The sequence below is a fragment of the Colius striatus genome, chromosome Z (genome assembly GCF_028858725.1).
Source record: "Colius striatus isolate bColStr4 chromosome Z, bColStr4.1.hap1, whole genome shotgun sequence".
NCBI classification, from domain to species: Eukaryota; Metazoa; Chordata; class Aves; order Coliiformes; family Coliidae; genus Colius; species Colius striatus.
Window position 1 is genome coordinate 19,743,669 of NC_084790.1, and position 18,894 is coordinate 19,762,562.

Consider the following 18,894-nt stretch of genomic DNA (forward strand, 5'->3'; position numbering starts at 1 on the left):
TGATAATACTGAATAGATGAAGTATAAGCAACATCAAGCTGGAACGTATTTAATACATTTGCCTTTTCCTCTTACAAGCATGAGTGTCTTTCACTGGCGCTACACTTTGTGTTGTTGAAAACAATGTATTCCTGTATCAGTTGTCCTGTTGTACAAATCAGAAAGACTTCTACCCTTTCTAAACCATTCTGCACAAGTCATTCTTTATTAAATAACTTATGAGCTGGAACTGTCTATTCCTTGGCTACATTCACATAATTAGATGATTCTTTTAGTTCAACTTAACATGTGATCACTTACAAACTGAGATGTGAAAACAGGGCAGGTGGATGTTGTCAGTCTATTTCAGTTGCAAAGTATAATACTTTAGTTCAAATCGCCTTCACATGTCATGCTAACAGGATGACATGTAACCAGTGATATCTCCACTGTTAACAATGGAAAAAATAAAACATTCCTACAATTTTCTTGCTATGGTTCCTGCTGCTGTTCCCTACATTATTTTAACAGAGGGTTAAGTCCAGGATCCCTTTTCTGTGATTCTTCCTACACTTTATGTGCTAGCTGGAGGGATCTTCCATAGTTTGGTTGTTGATCAGCGTTAACAAAAGAGAGTAATGGGATGGTTATTACACAAATCCAAATAGTGCATCATATGAACATCAAAAAGCAGAGAACGAAGCGTCATATGAAAGTGTAATTGTAATAAATTTAGCAGGTAAAAACCTTGAGACTTAGACATCATGATATTTGAGAGTCTGGTCAAAGGTGCTATAGAAGCAGGAACATATATTGCAATATGCAAAAAGATCTTCTTACAGGTTCCAAAGAAATACAAGAAAGAATTTTTCCACTGTGAGGGTGATGGAGCACTGGAATGGGTTGCCCAGATGGGTTGTTGGGTCTCCTACTCTGGAGACATTCAAAACCCATCTGGACGAGTTCCTGCATGACCTACTCTAGGTGGTCCTGATCTGACAGGGAGGTTGGACCGGATGATTTTTTAAGATCCCTTCCAATTCTTAAGATTTGGTGATTCTGTGATTCTGTGATTTAAGGCCAAAAATCTAAGCAATAGAAAAAGCTCTATGAGTCCAGTGGACTTGGAACCCAGAGCATTCCTTGTTCTAACTAAGGAACCCTAACTACTGGAAACTAAGGAATACTAACTCCAGTATTTCTTTTTTCTCTGAGTAGGTCTTCTTAGAGTGACTATTCATAGAATCATAGAATGGTAGGGGTTGGAAGGGACCTTTAGAGATCATTTAGCAGGTTCACCTAGATCAGGTTGCATAGGAACATGTCCAGGAGGGTCTTGAAGACCTCCAAGGAAGGAGATTCCACAACCCCTCTGGGCAGCCTGTGCCAGGGCTCCCTCACCTGAACAGTGAAATAGTTTTTTCTTATGTTTGAGTGGAACTTTTTGTGTTCCAGCTTCATCCCTTTAACCCTTGTCCTGTTGCTAGTTACTATAGAAAAAAGGGATGTCCCAACCTCCTGACCATTTAGATATTTGTAAATGTTAATAAGATCCCCCCTCAGTCTCCTCTACTACAGACTAAACAGCCCCAGTTTCCACAGCTCTTCCTCATAAGGAAGATGTTCCAGTCCCTTGATCATCTTGGTGGCCCTGCACTGGACTCTCTCCAGAAGTTCTTTGTCCCTCTTGAGCTGAGGAGTCCAGAACTGGACACAGTACTTCAGATGAGGCCTCACCAGGGCAGAGGAGAGGGGGAGCAGAACAAGTCTGTACTGGTGCATGGGGTTGTTCCTCCCCAGGTGCAGGACTCTGCACTTGTCTTTGTTGAACCTCATGAGGTTTCTCTCTGCCCAACTCTCAAGCTAGTTGAGATCCCGCTGAATGGCAGCACAGCCTTCTAGGGAATCAGCCAGTCCTCCCAGTTTGGTGTCTGGGCTTCCCGAGGGCCGGCTTTGGCCGTAAAGACTGAAGCAAAGAAGGCATTCAGTATTTCAGCCTTCTCTGCATCCTCAGACACCTGGGCACCTTCTGTGTTTAGCAGCAGGCCCATATTTCCTCTCTGCATCTTTCTGCTCCTGATGTACTTGAAAAAAGCATTATTATTGTCCTTAACTTCCCTGGCTAAATTTAATTCTAGAAGGGCTCTAACCTTCCTAGTTGCACCCTGCATGCCCTGGCAATGTTCCTATACTTTTCCCAAGAAGCCAGCCCCTGTTTCCAACTCTCATAGATGGCTGCTTTCTTCTTAAGTTGTCCCAGCAGATCCTTGCTCATCCATGGAGGCCTCCTACTTCCTTTTACTCTTTTCTTGCACATTGGGACACACTGACCCTGGGCTTGGAGGAAGTGGTGCTTGAAGACTGACCAGCTCGCATGGACACTTCTACCTTCTAGAATCATATCCCATGAAATCCATCCAAGTAGATCTTTGTAGAGGCTATTTCCACAATTTATTTTAATTTGAGGAATTAGTGCCTTCATTACACTGTACTACTAAGACACTTGAAAGCTTCTAAATATATTACCTCAGTTTGAAATAAATTAACATTCTTTCAAAATGCAGGTCAGCTGGCATTCTGCATAAAATTATATAATTGCAAATTTTCTTGTTAAGATCCCATTTACCCCTATATTATGTAGATCTTTTAAACTGGAAAACTCTAAGGGTTATTAAAAAACAGGAGAGCTATGTAAAATAGCAACATGTAAATAAAAATTTAGTAAATCTGGCTTTTTCTCCTGCTATGTATACAAAATGGAAGTAATGTGATATTTAATAGAAATGTATTATAACAGAGAAATCCTTTGCTTTGGGCAAATCCTCATTAAAGAAAGGCATAAGAAATATTTCTATTGCAATTATTATACGGGATTTGTGTTAGCAAGGTTCTGGTAGCAGGGAAGGGAAGAGGAAAAGACATTCTACAGGGATTGCTTCTGTGAAAACCTGCTAGAAGCTTCCTCTGTATCTGACAGGGACAGTGCCAGTTGTCTCCCAGACTGACCTGCTTCAGGCCAAGGCTGATGGTGTTAATGTGTCTGTGATTAATGTATTCGAGAAGGGGAGCAAAAGTTACTGCACAGGAGCAAATTTTGTCAGAAGAGAGGAGTGACGGTATGGGAGAGTAATGTTTCCACAGACAGCCAGGTCAGTGAAGAAGGGGAGAAGGAAGTGCTTCAGGCTCAGAGCAGAGATTTTCCTGCAGCCTGTGGTGCAGCCCATGGTGAGACAGGCCCTGCCCCTGCAGCCATGGAAGGTCTGCTCCAAGGTGGAGCAGAGATCCACCTGCAGCCAGGGGAGGAGTCCACACTGGTGTGAGGGGATGGCTGAAGGAGGCTTTGAGCCTGTAGGAAGCCCACACTGGAGCAGCTCCTGGCAAGACTTGAGAATCTGTGGAGAGAGGAGCCCCTGATGAATCAGATTTGCTATCAGGGCTTGTGACCTAATGGGAGACTCATGCTGGAGCAGTCTGTTCCTGAAGGACTCTTTCCCCCATGGAAGGGACCCACATTGGAGCATTTCACAAAGAACTGTAGCACATGGGAAGGACTCATGTTGGAGAAATCTGGGGAGGATTGTCTCCCATGGGAGAGACCCCACACTGAAGCACTGGGGAGTGTGAGGAGGCCTTTCGCTGAGAGGAAGCAGCAGTAAAGTCCATCTGTGATTAACTGGTTATAATTCCCATTCCCGATCCATCTGTGCTATTTTTTCCCCAGTGAGTCTGTTTTGGCCATGAAAGCAATTGCTGAATGATCTCTTTGTCCCTATCTCAACCTCTGAGCTTTGATTATATTTTCTTTCCTCAGCTTAGAGAGGGGTGTGATCTTATGGTAGTCTGTATCTTCACATGAGTTAAATGTAGAGGTTGCATATCAAATAAAATCAAAACATTACTGAAAGAATTACTATGGCCATTTCCCACATGGCTTTGAAGACACCAAACATTACAGATGACAGCTCTTTGATTAATTATGAACACTATACAATAAGAAATTCCACTTTTGGAGCATAATGTGCTACAAAAAAAGTAAAAGTAAAAGGTAAAGCATAATGTGAATAAGTGCCATGACTAGTTTCTTATGTCAGCGATGTGTATACCTGGCTGCTAATTAGTTATGAAACAGGGCTTAAAACAACAAATGTAGTTCTAAGTTACAAATCTATCACAGAATACATCTCACTGATTTGAACAAGTGATGAATATGTCTTCTAGATTTTAAAAGTTCACAATTCAAAAGACTGTATCTGTAGGCTACCTAGAGTTCACAGCAGAAGCTTTAACTCATTGTTAGCCTTGGCATCTTTTTTCTGGTTGTATGAAAAAGCTTTTCATTTAATGAAATAGTAATTCTAATTAAAAGAAATTACTCCATACAATGTCTATCTGTGTTCTATGCACTACTAGAAAGCTGAAAAAATATTTATTATTCTGGTAGGATTTCAGATGTCATGATAGACTGGGCTTCCTTTCAGACTGTCATGCTAGTTTGAAAATCTTATCCTCGTCACAGAATGTATCATGAGATAATATTTCCTGGATAACGCATATCCGATAAAAATGTATATACAGTACATTTGTTATTGTGAGAAAACTGACACATAAATAAGCAATAGGTCATACTTTTTAGCTCAGCTTACTGATTTAAATGAATATTGGTCATAAATTCACAAACTATCTCTATTTCTGACATTAAAAAAATATCTTCCAGATACTTGTTTGGGATTTCACAGAAGATATAGAGATTGGACAAGGTTCATGACCTGAAAATTTCTGAATAGTTTTCTTATTAATAGGCCAAGTTCTGACAACTTTTTAGACCAAAGAAGACTTGCATATGGTCTTCTGTTTTGTGTGAACAGTATGTGCACTCAAGAGTTTAGTCTAAACTAAAAAGATACGAGAAGTCACAAGAAATATCATTGACCAATTTTCATAAAAATTGTTATGAAATGATGTCATTGATGTTCATACATTTTCATTTGAGACACTATGGGGAAAATAAATTCTACTGTGATTTTTCAGAGTTGTAAGCCAGTTACATGTATATAATTAGCTTAAACAATAAAACATGGCCATTTTTTTGTGCTAATTCCCAGTTGAGCGATGCACAAACAACGTATTTGCATAAAACAAATAGGCAGCTAGTTTTCTACTAGGTCCTATTCATGAATAAATACCTGATTTGTGTGTGCACAATAGCTGTTTGTAGGCATATTAAATCCATGCTAATAAATGAGCAGAGCAGTTCATTTTCAACCTTGAAAATATTGTGAAACTGTCAACAACTTTCATCACAATTTTTACCCAAATTTGAATAATTTTAGCAGAGTAATCTGTGTGCAAATGCAGCTCCTTGTTGTCTAGCTATGCTCCAAAAGTGGAATTTCTTACTGTATAGTGTTCATAATGAATTAAAAAGTTGTAATCTGTAATGTTTTCTTCTTTTCTCCTGAAGTTTTGAATATTCAATGACAATTAGGGTCCATCTCACATTACAAGTCCATAAAATTTGTATTCCATTTAAGAGGTAAGGTTTTGGTAGTAGGGGGCTGCATAGGTAGCCTCTGTGAGGAGATGCCAGGGCTACACATGCTGGAAAGAACCAGTTTCAGCAGACTGCAAAGTGGATAAATCTCTGGTCAAAGCTGAGCCTATCAATTGTGCTAATGTCTCTGTGATAACATATTTAAGACAGGGTAAGAAAACCTGACAAATACCTGTAAGAGAGAGAGGAGTGAGAAAATATGAAACAGCCATGCAGACACCTAGGTCTGTGAAGGACAAGGTCCAGGTGCCAGGGCAATGATTCCCCTGCAGCCCCTGGGGAAGACTGTTGTGAGGCAGGCTGTCACCCCTCAGTCCATCGAGGTGCATGTGTAGCAGAGCTCCACCTGCAGCCTGGGAAGGTCCATGGTGGAGTAGATATCTATCTGCAGCCCAGAGGACCCCACGCCAGAGCAGGTGCATGTATTTGAAGGAGGCTATTTGTGGAAAAACTATGATTGAGCAGGCTCCTTGGAGAAACTGCAGCCTGTGTAGAGGAACCCAGATATAAGCAGAGTTACTGGAAGAAGCTGTGGTCTTGTGGGGAACCTTGACTGAAGCAGTTCTTAAAGGACTGTAGCCTATAGAGTTAACCCCATGCCGGAGCAGGGGAACAGTGTAAAGTGGAAGGAGTGACAGCACTAAAGTATTATGAACTGACCACAACTCCCATTTCATATCTGGCTGCACCAGTTAGAGTGGGAGATTGAGAGGAGCTAAAAGAGCTATGAATTGAGGAGCAAAGTTGAGCCTGGGAATGTGAGGGGATGAGGAGAAAGTGTTTTTCGTTTTGTCTATTTCTCACTAGTCTATGTAATTTTTCATTGACAATAAATTAAATCAGTCTTTCCCAAGTTGAATCTGTTTTGCATGTTACTGTGCTTGGTAAATTATCTCCCTCTGTTTATCTCAGCCCATGAGTATTTTAGTCTTATTTCATCCTGTTCTAATGCCATCATTCATGCATTTGAATGTATTGTTGTGCACACTGGGATAATGTATAAAGATGCCCACGGAAATGTATAGATATATAGTATAAAATATACATCTAGTTCCAGTTCCACCTTAATGTAAAGTTAATTCCACAGCAATAGACAAGTAGACCATTCTCAAAAGACTTCTTTGATGTTTAATTCCTTGAACATACATCATTAAAGAAAGTGACCTAAAACACTACGTTCTATTAATACTAAAAATGTATTGCTGTTCATGATGGATGATTATTTGATTTGAAGACTAGCATTACATTATTGTAGTTTGCAGGTAAGCAGCCCTTTGGTTTTAATTCCAGCAGCCCATGAAGTGAAGTAGTTATCAGATTTGGCTGAAGTTTCTGAAAGCACCACTGGAATCTTATTTGAGTGACTGGGTAAAATATTGTTGTTCAATGTTCATCATATATAATGTCTTACATATTAATGCCTTACAATGTCCTATGGCTTTGATATTAACCTTCACTATTAAGAAGGATGCTTCATAATGTTCATAACGTATACTTCCCTTAACTAATAGTTTTCAGCAAAATAATCTGCAATGACATATTAAAATTTGCATTATTAATAGTTTCTGCTTTTTGCAGAAAGTTATTTTCACTCACAAAACCTCCTAAATAAAGAATTTGTTACAAGATATATGAAATTTCACATGTCAAACTACAGAGGTTGCAAGGGACATTTAAAAGGATATTTTATTATATGACCTCATACTAGAAGTTTTGCCCTCTACCTCCTGCCTTTTTTGGGGTGGAAGAAAGGGTGGATTTTATTTGGACAGCTCATCTGAAACTGCTAAAATGTATAATTTCCAATGCTTATTTAGACACATCTTAAAATACATAATATTTATTTGACAGACCAAGAGATATTGTGCACATCTCACTTAGGAGCATTGTATCTTAATGTACATTGACTGCTTGACATGATTTCTTTTCCAATCTATGGTGAAACTAGAGTAGCACCATCACGCTGCATCATACTAAGATAGTCTTTGTTCATTCTCATCTCATCACAGGTTGAAGCTCTTAAGATCTCAGATATGTGCAAGTCACAATGTCACAACAAATCAGCCAGTAAGAGGAGAAAAGCAAACTCTCATGGAACCTGAGCTGTAAAACCATGGAATTATAAAGACAGAAAGTTCAAAGTGCCATTTGATTTTGACAAAATCCCCAGAAAATCAGATTAAAACCTAACCTATTGTTATGCACAGAAATGTCCTTGGAAATGAGTGGGTGTTTTTAAAAGACACCTATGGTAGGGCAGAAATAAAAAAACAAGTAGGATACTCTGAGAAAAAGAATAAATAAAAAGAGATCTTTCTATAAAATACATATATAAAATTTTATATATATATTTATATAAATTTATATGTATGGTAGGGCAGAAATAAAAAAACAAGTAGGATACTCTGAGAAAAAGAATAAATAAAAAGAGATCTTTATATAAAATACATATATAAAATTATATATATATATTTATATAAATTTATATGTATCTTTACACATTGAAAAAGATTGAGAACTACCATTACTCAAATACTTTGGAGTTTTTCCTGACACAAAGTCTGATTTTTTTAAATTATTATTTCTATTTTAATTTCGATTATTTCCATTTCCCTTTATTGTTTACCTATTTCTGTGAAACAGATAACTTCAGAAGGGTTGCAGATTTCAAGAATACTTTAGAAATACTAAAAGGGAATTAGATTCAGACCTTTGATTATTAACTTGATCAAGATTTGTTGTTTTACTCTTTTCAGCTACATCTTGTTTTGTGACAGGGAAGACTTTAGGCAAGAAGTCATAATATTGCAGGAATTTAGCTCCTCTTATGAGCAAAAGGATACTTGTGCTGACAGGCTCAGGATATCCCTAAGCCTTTCTTTGTATCTGTTATGACTTTGTCTCACCTTTTTGTAAGATCTTCTGTAGTAAACCAATTTTGGTGACCTCCTCTCAAAGCTTATTTATTTTTGCTCATGAGCATGTTGGTCTTAGGTACATTTGGCTTTATTTGTTGGCCAGCTAAACTTGCTAGAAAATTGAGATTTAATGATTGATAAAGTGATAAAATGACAAATAGAAGGATAAAACCAGAGAGATAAAAGCCAAGTAAGAGAAATAACATTCTGAAGAACTTACTTCATTTTTAATTGAAACATAAATTTGAAGAACAGAAGTATGAGATTTCATTTCAACAAATCTGTGTGAGGCTGAGTTTTAAGACTCACAAGGGCTGGATATCGACCCATTCTGGGCTGATATAGCCCACTGTGCAATGCTGTATTTAAGTAATCTAAGGGTAGTAAAGGCCCAATGGGGTTGACAGTCTGTAGGGCAAAGCAGAAGAACGGCCAGTTCCATTATGGATTGTTCTAGTTAAATGTCAAGATCATGTTTGTCTGTGCATCAGTCAAATAGGTCCCTGACAGAGCAGATAACAAACAGTCTGAGCTGTCTTTCTACCTATCAGGAAGGCTGACCTAGAGCAGCACCATTTAATCTGCCTGCTTTACACCCTCAATATCGGCACTGCAGGACAATTAGGCAACTGGTGTGAGGAAACAATCTCTATGGGCCATGTTCAGAGGAGTCTCTTGACTTTTTTGTCCATATTCAACAATTGGGAGATAAGGATAGTCCTCTTACTTGATCTTACCTGGTCTACACTTTCTTTCCTGCAATTGCCCTTCCTTACTCTTCCATTTTTACTTTTTCACTTAATGACTTAAAGGAAGACAGCAGGTTGAGGGAGGTTCTCCTCCCTCGGTACTTTGACCTGGTGAGGTGTCCTGTCTCCAGTTCTGGGCTCCCCAGCTCAAGATCTTCTGGAGAGATTCCAGTGCAGGGCCACTAAGATGATCAGGGGACTGGATTATTTTCCTTTTGAGGAAAGGCTGCAGGAACTGGGACTGTTTAGTCTAGAAAAGAGGAGACTGAAGGGGATCTCATTAATATTTACAAGTATGTAAGTCCACAAAAGGACCACCAAGATGATTAGTGGACTGGAACATCTTTCTTGAGGAAAAGCTGCAGAGAAGACTAACAGGGGACCTCTGTAACACTTCCGAACACTTAAAGAGTGGGTGTCAGGAGGATAGGGCAACACTTTTTTCTTCTATCTTCAGTGACAAGACTAGGGAGAATGAGCATAAGCTGGAACATCAAAACTTCCACTTAAGGAAAAACTTCTTTTCTGTGAGAGTGATGAAGCACTGGAACAGTGAAGTCTCCTTCTCTAGAGGTTTTCAAAACCCACCTGGACATGTTCCTGTGAGACCTGATCTAGATGGCCCTGCTTTAGTAAGGGAATAGGACCAGATTATCTCTAGAAGTCCCTTCCAGCCCCTACCATTCTATGATTTTATGATTCTATGATTAAGGAAGCTTTGCTTTCCTGTTAGTGCTCCTCCTGACCTTTTTTACACCTTTTCATGTCAGCATGCTCATCTGTTCCCAGTTGGCAGGCATGCCACAGAGGGCACTTTCCACAATCCATTTGCTCACATCATAGGATATCAGAAGCAGAAAATTCTGTTAAAGGTCTGAAATGGGGAACAGGAGGAGAAGCGAACAAAGAGTAGAGGGAGAAGTCATCCTCCATTGTCCAGTGAGACAGTATACTAATTAATATGATCAGTAAATTGTGAGTGCCATTCCCACAATATTTACACAGGAAAAGTAACACTTTTTTTTTACTCAGAGGTCCACTGATGACTCTTGCCCAAATTTAACTATGTAACCAGACTTTCCCTATCAGAATTAAAAAAAAAAAAAAAAAATCTGATCTCAAAGGAAAGAGATTTACAGCAATATGTTTTCTTTCAGATAGCATTCTACATTATATAACTAAGGACTCAAAACTCTAAAAATGTTACTTGCAGTGCCTCTAGTTTATGAGCCTTAATAATGAAAATTTTTAAAAAATTGAGGTAGATTTTAGGTTCATTTAATTTGTTTTCTAACTCAACGCTCAATTCTTTTAGTACCTTTTTATACCAATGCAGACCACAGAACACAAGGACAAGGCTACAAGGAAAAACGGTATTGAACAAAAGCTGGATCACAAAAAGTTCCACATAAAGAAAAGCTACTGTAAGAGTGATGGAGCACTGGAATAGGCTGCCCTGGGAGGGTGTGGAATCTCCTTCTCTGGAGGATTTCAAAACCTGTCTGACCACCTTTCTGTACAACTTGATCAAGGTGATCCTGCTTTAGCAGAGGGGTTGGACCACATGATTTCTAGAGGTCTCTTCCAACCCCTACCATTCTGTGATTCTGTGATTTTGTGATTCTGTGAACACCTTAGACAAAAATACATCTTACATTTTTAAGTATTTACATGATTTCGGAACCTTGTATTCCAAGAAGACATCAGTCTCTAAATGAAATGAAGAAATCACAAGTTACTTGAAAACACTTTAATTTCAAAAGAAGGAAGAAATGAGGCGATGAATAAATCAAAGAGAAAGCAAGTTGTAGCAATAGCCCTGAGTCTCCTGTCTAAGTTCAAAATAAGCTCAGAAAATCATGTGAGCAGTCAAAAGCATAATTTCATTCCTAAATTCCCACACGTTTACTTCTCACTTAATTTTGTAAGTAGACTACTGTAAGTAGCCTCAGATTGACTTAGAGTGATCAGAGAACATCCACAATAATCCTGAAGGAAGGATGTTGTATTATTATGTCACTTAAAGCCTCCAGATCTTTAATCTGTATTTGTCTTCAGGCCTTGCCAGAAAGCGTAGTGTAGTTAGCTAGTTTGCATATCACACTTCACGCGTGCAAGCAGGTACTGCTAATAAACCAAAGTAAAAGTACAGAAAAATATTTCTCCCTTCAAAGTGTCCATACAAAACACTACAAAGCAATGCCTTGTGTTTACTGTTTGAGGAATTAATTTAAGCCTCTTTTCACTGAAAATTTTCTCTAAAAAAATCCTGAGTTCTACATTAGGTGGCTATGACTGTCTCTGTTTTTTCTCCAGCCCCTAAAAAAACAACAGACTTTTGTTGGATAACAAGTGCATAGTGCCACTACGCAAAAGTTAAGGGGAAAATAGGAAGTAAATATTTTGCACTGGCTAGTAATGCCATTTAAGACTCAAGAACAGATTCCTTCCACAAGCTGTTTATAAAGCTCTTGAACTCTACCATCTCATGGTCACTGCATCCAAGGTTGCTTCCAACCTTCACATCCCCAAACAGACCCTCCTTATTTATCAGTACCAGGTCCAGCAGCACACCCCTCCTTGTTGGTTCCTTGATCATCTGCCACAGGAAGTTGTCATCAACAATCTGTAGGAACCTCCTGGACTGTGTGTGCTTGGCTGTGTGGCTATCCCAGCAAATATCAGGGTGGTTGAAGTCCCCCATGAGGACCAGGATCGTGAGGCAGCTCCCAGCTGTCTGTAGAAGGCCTCATCCACATCCTTCTCCTGATCAGGTGGCCTGTAGCAAACTCCTACAACAATATCACCTGCCTTGCCCTGGCTATTAATTTTTACCCATAAGCACTCTAACCGCTCCTCATCCCCACCCAGGCACAGTTCGGTACACATTAATTGCACCCTCACATAGAGAGCAACTCCACCTCCACGCCTTGTCAGCCTGTCTTTCCTGAACAGCACATAACCCTCCATGGCTGTGCTCCAGTCATGGCAGCTGTCCCACCACATCTCTGTGATCACAATGAGGTCGTAGCCCTGCATCCACACCCACATCTCCAGCTCCTCCTGCTTATTCCCCAGGCTGTGTGCATTGGTGTAGAGGCAGCGTAGGGGCTTAGTCAAACACACAGGTTCCCCTGGGCGGGTGCAGGAGGTTCCTCCCTGGTTTGGCTCTTCCTCAGGGTGGTCAGCCTTCTGCATCTCAGCCCAGTGTGCAGATGAAGAGCACTTATCCTTGTATTCCCTCTCCTGCCCTGTTTCCCAGCTAAAGGGCACAGCTTGTTCTGTTTTGCTTCTCTCCCCACCCCCCACCCCCCCATCCCCGAAGTACCTTAGCTTAAAGACCTATTTATTGTTGCATGGAAAGCTGGAAACGTGGCTTACTCCTTGATGCAAATGATGAAGAATTAGAACTCTTACTAAGATGATGAACGGAATGATGTAATGAAAGAAGAAGCATTGCTTTCTGAAAGGCAAAATAATAATTTTATGTTTCTTTCACTTCTTCTGTTCCACATACCACACACTCCAAAAGCTTAGAAGTATAATTGATAGTTGATTTATTTTTAACAGCAGACCCTTTAGTTAAATACTATAAAAGTTTTTAAAATGGTAAAAGAACTGAGTCCTAAGGAGATAAGGATTAGTGAAGCATAAGCAATGCTTTCAACAGTGACTCTACATAAATATCACAAGAATAAAGCTATGGTAAGATACACAGGCCTACAACAAGATTATTTTATCAGGTTTGTATAAGACAGCAATGTGAAGCTGAAAACTCAGTCCATTATAAAGTGCCATTTTAAACTAATTTCTTTTCTCCTTTCTTTTTCTGAGTTTTCCAAGGCTAAAAAGCAAATTCTTTTATGCTGGTAAAAATATTTAATACAAACCTATTCCTTAAATCACTAGCTGTGAATTCAGACCACAAAATCACTTGCAGCACTAAACAGACAATAAAATGTACTTTTCACATCTGTTACAGAAAAACAGTTTTGTTGCTGATATTTTTTGGAAACAGGCAAAGCACAATGGCAATGTAGGTAAGATTTAAATACAGATAGACCTGGTCTGCATCTTTTTAAGTGTACTCCAAAATTGTAAGTTTGGGTAAATGAATGCAAAGATAGCTTTTCTGCACTTGAGTCTAAGCTGACCTTTACCAACAAGATTGTGTCTGGATGTTGCACAATCAAGACCACAAAGTACAGTGCCACCTGAACATTGTTTTACTGTTTCCTGACCCAAACTATGTATTTGTATGGTTCAACTCACAATGGCATAAACTTGGAATATACATTCCAGTATCTACTGCTGCCTAAGACATACTTCAAGACAGTTTTGAACACAGCCTTGATAAATAAAATATCACTCCTTATTCTTTACTAAGCCAAAAAGGAAAACTTGAATATGATCACTTGCAATCAGCCATAAACAGGAGGCTTACACACCCACAAATTAAATCTCAATTCAGCTGTTTGCCAGAATGCCGTATTGTTGTGTGGTTTTAAAGATTTTTATTTGAAAAGAGAAAAGCTATGGCAGCATGCAGAAAAAAAAGAAACAACATAAAACTGTTTACACTCTCCTCCCTCTCTTGTGAAACATCCATCAAAATCAAACAAGATAGACATATCTTTGGTAATGTTTAAAAGAAACCATACCACATTGCTTTATGGTAAGAGTAATGGGTTTCTACAGATTGCTCTAAGGAATGGGATAGATTGTTTAGACACTAGAACAGAAGTCTTAGCTGAAGATGAAAAAGAATTCTTGGTGTCTAACAATAAACAAAATATTATGCTAAAACAATCTTGCAGTAAAAATGCAGTCAGGCCCAGTCTTCTTATGAGTAATAGCCTTTTCATATAACGAGTTACATAATGTCCAGTATATTTCTCTGCTAGTCTAATTATTTAAATTTTTTTCATTGTTTTCACACTGGTGCAATGCTATTGAGTATAGCAGAAATTGTTTCTATTAGCACAATTTAGAGGAAATAAGTCACTCTCCTTTTGCAAGAAACATGTTTTATCTAAAGAAAAGAACACAACTTTCTGCACAAAATAGAGACCTACTTAGAACTGGAATTATAATAGTCATTTGCATTTGAGCATGTGGAATATAGATTTTTTTGGCAGTTAAATAAGATCATGCAAAAGCTTTAGACTAATAAGCTGAAATAAGCATCTGCTTTAACACAATTTGATGTTTCTTGTGTTTCCTTTCTGTTTGGATATACAAGACTAAAATTTTATTTTAGCCTGTTATGTGTCATATTGCACTTATGCAAAATTATATTGCACATATAAAAATTAGAAAATTTTTCTTTCAAGCCACAGCTACTAGTCTGAAAAGGTAATTGAGAGGAAATCATGCTGGAAAGAGCTTCTACATGACTCGATAAATACCTGCAATTGGAATTAGTCTGGAAACTGTCAATAAACAAATTGATTTCAACTGACTTACCTGTTAAATGATTTTAAAAGTCCAATACTTCCCCTTTACCATATAAATCTTTTAACAACTGGGTGAAGTCAAAACAGAGCACCCGATCATGATAATCCAAATCTGTCACGGACAGCAGCATCTCTCATGGCACCACACTCAGAATGATTGAAATGAATCTGGAAGACACACATATTCTTACAGTTTTATTGAAATAAACTCAACCATATCCTAAGGTTAGGAAATATGAGCACTTAATTGATCAATATATTATAAAGGAGTGACTGCAAAGTCATAAATATCACTCAGTTAACATCGAGACCATGGACTGCCTAGCTCACGTTTTACTGAGTACATGAAACTCTGTTGTACTTATTAACCTGTTAAAACTCTCAGCATTAATACACAGTATTTACTTTCTAAAAAAATTGCAGCTTTTCATACGTAGACTCATAACTCCTTTTCCATATAAGTTTCAAAAAGAATTCTGAACCAAAGTGAATCTGAGAAAAGTCGTGGAACGGATTCAGTAAAATGATAGCTGTTCCATGACAGCTTTACTACTTCTTACAGAATATTTAATAGAAAATGCAACCTGTAAAACAGATGCAATACAAACTCACTCCAATCACATGCTCTTCTTTTTGCAAAGAAAATGTGTGCAGACAAGTAAAATATTCAGATGGCACATTTCAACATGGTATTAATGCAATCAGGGAAATTTTCTGTTTTATATAGTACTCTGCTTCTGTACAGTTTTAAGGTTCCTTGACAAAATTTCCTACCATTTACAAGTCCCTTTAGTAATTCAAATGAATATATGTTTAAAATTTCTCAATGTATTTTTTCAAACTTCAATCTACACTGTATCTACCTCCTTCACTAAAAATATTATTAATTTAGGTGAGATGAATTTACTTAATACAGGTAATTCTGTCATCTTTGTTCTCTGTCACAGAATTCTTCTGGCCAATGCACAGATATCATGAGGAACAGCAGACGGCATCCAGATTGTGGCCAGTTCATCCAGAAGGTACACTGACCTGGACTTTCCTTAGGAGTCTTAACTTGTTACTTCAGACTCTGTTGAAATTTAAAGAATGCCAACACTAATCTGGGATGTTCTTTACCTTTCCTACCAATAGGAATGTTTACTTCTCTAGTGTTGCATGTATTTTAATAGGAAAATGTGTGCACAGAGATGACTGCTTGCACATACATGTGTGTGCAAGACAAAAACAAATTCTATCCAAATTCAGAAATATCATAAATACAACTCTAGTAGATTTCTTGTTTAATTTCAAGAGGTGTTTCACTACTGGAGTAAAACAGAGTGGGAATTCTTAACAGATCAAATTTATTAGACTTCAACAACTGAGCTAAAACTAGTGGGCAGAAAGAGAAACTGCTATTGAATCTCCACCAGTCTTTAGCAGTTTCTAAAAGCTACACCAACAGAAGGTATTTCTAAAAAAGAGACAAGTTTGCACTTAGCACAGTTAAAAGATGAGTGTTGGTGCATCTGAGATGTGAAAAACAGTTTTCAAGTGTGCAAAATTTATCATATATTCCATGACTTCAAGTGGGAGAGTAACCATGTACAGAGTTTTAGGAAGGTACCTACCTAAATGATGAGGAATCACAGTTCTTCCTCATCTCTCATCATACACCAAGTCAGATGCATGAAAGAAATATGAAAAGTTAGTGGAATGTGTTTTGAAAACCAACTGAACATCTTGCAGTGACATGTTAATGGATGCTTTTCATACAATTCAGTACATGCAGATAAGTCACTGATTGAGGTATGGTTCTCCATGATCAAATGCAGAACTGAATTTTAGTGAGACATAGGAAGGAATGTATTAATATGTATTAATATACCTCAGAATAAATCTACCAAACTCAAAAGACACAGGGAAGCGTACTTTTTCTTTGGTTGTGACATCTCTGAAAGAGCAGCAAGAAAGTTTCCCCTAGAAATGTAATATCATACACACATAAAGGAATCTTGATATGAAACAAAGCTTTTATGAATATCTTCCAGGAAGACAATGGAAATTTCTCATTCATTTGTTGTCATAAAATTCTTAGTGTATACCAGATTATGTATGGTCAAGCTTAAATACTCCAGTTACTCTTCTAAGCTTTCATGACAGTTCTGCATTTTGCAGTGTAAAGAGAGCATTCAGGTTTGTATGCATCAGGATTTGTACACATCAGGATTTGTACAACCAAACTAAAACAACTACACTCTTTAATGCAAATGAGAAAGACAGAAGGTAATAGGATCAAAGGATAAACCATCTAGATAAAAGTCAAGATCTCCAGAAACTGGAAGTTGCTAATAACACAGGAAGGGGTGAATTCCTGAGTCAGATAAGGGAAATTGTTCTGAAATGGAGACAGGATATATGCATTTGGCAATTTGGACAAGAACTTATGTCTGATCTTGACCAATCACTTCTCGGAAGAAAATGAAAACTCCTTAAAACTAGGACAATTAGAGTAGAAAAAGAAGCACTTAACAGTACCTAAGCCAATGAGGTCATTTTGACTGGGATAGAGTTAATTTTTTTCACAGTAACTAGTATGGGGCCATGGTTTGGATTTGTGCTGGAAACAGTGTTGATTACACAGGGATGATTGGTTATTGCCAAGCAGCGCTTTCAAAGAGTCAAGGCCTCTTTTGCCTCTCAATCCACTACACCAGTGAGTGGGTGTGCAAGAAATTGTGAGGGGACACAGCAGGACAGCTGACCTCAACTGATCAAAGGAATATCTCAGATCATATGATGTTATGCTTAGCAATAAAAAGCTGGGAGAAGCAGAAGGAAGTGGGGAACATTGAGAATTACAGTGTTTATCTTCCCAAGTAACTGTTATGTGTGATGGAGCCCTGCTTTCCTGGAGATGGTTGAATATTTGCCTGACAATGGGAAGTAGTGAATTAATTCAATATTTTGTTTTGCTTTTGTGCACAGCTTTTGCTTTACCTATTAAAATGTCTTTATCTCAACCCGTGAGTTTTCTCACTTTTACCCTTCTAATTCTTTCCCTTTTCCACTGTGGGGCTTAGAGTAGTGCATAGTTGCCAGCTGTGGTTAAACCACACCTGCCATTCCTGTTTCATAGATCAAATCCAGCACGAAAATCAACAAACAACAAGAAGGTATGAAGACAAAATTCAAAGAGAATAAATGAGAAGGTGAGGTTTGTGGAGAAATCTCGAGTGCTGGGGAAGGAATAATGAGTAAAAAAGAGAAACAGCATGACAAGAATATGACAAGATGTGTATAGAACAATTAAGATTCCACACGAATTGGTAGAGTAGGAAGAAAAATCGAGTAAACTTTGTTTATTCTGTCATTTGTGTGTAGGATTCCTGGGATTTCTAAGAAAACAAGAGGCCAATCATGGGACAGAAATTTTGTGCTGAAATCCTAGGTGCTGAAGGTATGATGAAGCAATGATTACTCATCAAGGCCTAATTTTCCAGAAAAGGAAAAGCTCAACATTGATAATTTCCACTGCACACCAGTAATTTTTATCTCAATATCCATTCCAGATCTTTAGGTCAGGAAAGCTTATAAATGAAATTTAGATTACTGCGAATACTAAAATCAAATCAGTTTGGTGATTATTTAGACATTATTTTGCTTGTCATCTTCCAAAGAGTTCTTCTAGCAAACACATTTGTGTCCACTCTGTTTATTTCACTTTTTTTTGACAAAAAACTGATTGATTTCAAGCTCGAAGCTCCAGAGTGGTCCATTACCACAGGAAGAAGTCAAATAAAAGTGTTAGAAGGTCTTGATAGATGAACTCCAGAGTAAACGCAAGCATGAAAAGTAAATGTGCAGGTGATGAAAGCATGTACATTGTCAGAACGTGCAGGAATAAGGTTAAGATTGTCAAAGCCCACCTGGAGCTGATAGATTCATGTCAAGGGATGTGAGGGGCAACAAAAAAGGCCACTATAAATGGTTCAGTGGGAAATAGAAGACTAGGGGAACTGAAGGCCTAGCTCCAAATGAGGAAGAGGCTATCATGACAAAGTACACAAAACACTTGACTGGGTGCATTCTTCACCTCATTCCTTGTTGGCAAGAGGAGCCTCCTGGAATTCCAGACCCCTGAGATCAGAGGGCATGTCTGAAACAATAAAGACTTATCCATGGTGGAAGAGGGTCATGTTTGGGAACACTTAAAAGCCTAGCCATATACAAATTCAAGTGGCCTGACAGGATGCTCC